The sequence below is a fragment of the Pteropus alecto genome, unplaced genomic scaffold, assembly GCF_000325575.1.
Source record: "Pteropus alecto unplaced genomic scaffold, ASM32557v1 scaffold152, whole genome shotgun sequence".
NCBI classification, from domain to species: Eukaryota; Metazoa; Chordata; class Mammalia; order Chiroptera; family Pteropodidae; genus Pteropus; species Pteropus alecto.
In genome coordinates, this window is record NW_006432227.1 from 11,449,513 (window position 1) to 11,451,607 (window position 2,095).

Below are 2,095 nucleotides of genomic sequence, written 5' to 3' on the forward strand. Positions count from 1 at the left end.
AGCACAACTGGAAAGCCTTCTCTTTAGATGTCTTACTGCTCGAATTTTTCTGACGTGAGGTTATGGAATATGAATGTTCTTGAACAAATCTTTTAATAACTAGAGCCTACATGTTGCCTTTTAAAAAATATTGATTTGTCTCCAGGAGGAGAACCCCCAAACCATAATTGTCTGGCTTTATTTAGTTTGGGCTAAAAGGCAAATCCTATACCTAAGAATACACCAGTGCTCTCCAAAACAACTTTAACTAAAGTAGTTTCTTTTAACCAGAAGTAAAAACGAGCACAAAGCTATTCCAAATGTTCCAGTGTATAGAAGATGTAAAATAAAGACATTTGTCAAAATACTCTTGAGCTGGCTCATTGGGTGAAGCCATCTGTCTAGAAGTCGGAGACCAGTCTAGGAAACAAGAATTCTCATTTTCATCCCCGTGAACTGCAATTCTTGAGGTCTCCTGGAGAAAGGAAACAAAGCTCTTTGAATCCAGCTTCATCATCTGTACTCGAGGAAAATCCGGTGTCTTTATTTTAATCTGTTGTAATATTCCATATAAATAAAACAAAGTTTAAAGAAAGGTGAAGGATATTTTCTGCCTTTTGTTCAAATGGTTAATCAAAGATGTCTAAAATGAAGATGAGTGTCTCTCTAGACCAGCTCTGCTCACCAGTGACTGCTACCTCTAGCCCCAGGAGATGGGACCTGCCCAGCTACACCCAAACCCATTAGCTCCAGCCACTCAGAGGCACCCATCAATTACACCCCAAGTGAAGGAATGAATATGACAATCATTCTAATTGATTAATTATAGACATTTGGAGTGGGAATTCAACAAAGCCTAAAGCTATTAGTAGCTCTGTTAAAAAAAAAAAAAGAAAAAAAAAAAAAGAAAATTAAAAGCCAGTTTATTATAAGAAAGAGACAGTAATAGATTGTTCTCGAAGGAAAACACACTAGCTAAAAGGAAGGAGCCAGAATTTATTTTGATATGAGGTCCATGGCAAGAGCAAGTCTAAACTCTTATCTCTCCCTAAAAGATTAAGTGTATTTTTGCATTGGAAAACACACATCATCTAAAAAACTCCATCTCCTTCTAAAGGTGTATTTAGATAGCATTTCTTTTACAACTTTAGATAAATCCAACTGGATGACTTTTCCAAAGGTATCATAAGACCTAAAATGATTACAGATTCTCTGAAATGTAATATTCTGTAAATAAAAACCAGGAGAAGGGAGAGGGATGAATAGACAGAGCACAGAGGATTTTTAGGGCAGTGAAAATAATCTGCATGATACTATAATGATGGACACATGTCATTTTATATTTATCCAGACCCATAGAGAGATCCCTAATGTAAACTATGGACTTTGGATGATATTGATGTGTCAATGTTGGTTCATCCATTGTAACAAACGTCCCAGTATAGTGGGGGATGTTAATAATGGGTGAGGATGAGCTTGTATGCAGATGGGGGGGAGGTGCATGGAAAATCTCTGTACCTTCCTCCTAATTTTACTGCGAACCTAAAACTACTCTAAAAAATAAAATCTTAGATAAAATACAGGAAAGCAGTGTTTGGGTAATAGAATAAAAATAGAAGTCCAAGAGAGGGCTATATCCCTGAACTAATCTCATTATACTGAACTGGTATGGTACATGAACTAAATGAGGAATCCAGAGGAACCAAATGAACAGACATATCTTGGGGAAAAAAAGGGGAAATTGGATAGAATAAAAGAAGTTGGGACCAATCAAGAAAGACGTAGTGAATATTAGTTGTATTTGAAATGAGAAACAAGACCCAAATCCAAACACGATTTTACAAATGAATGTCAAAAGCACTGCTGAGGCGAATAGCATTTTTAGAGCTGAGTTCCCCAGTAGGGGTTGCCTCTGCCCTAGGCTGCTACTGAGCTCTCAAAATGTGGCTGGAGTGACTGAGGGAGTAAATGGCTATTTTTTTTTAAATTTTCATTTTTATTTAAAAACGTATTCAATTTAATTCTTGGAAAGCTTTTCAGTATGTTTGGAACCCTCTTTTAAGTGTGCTTGGAATAAGTTGATCATGTGGATCTTTTTCAACTGCATATTTTATAT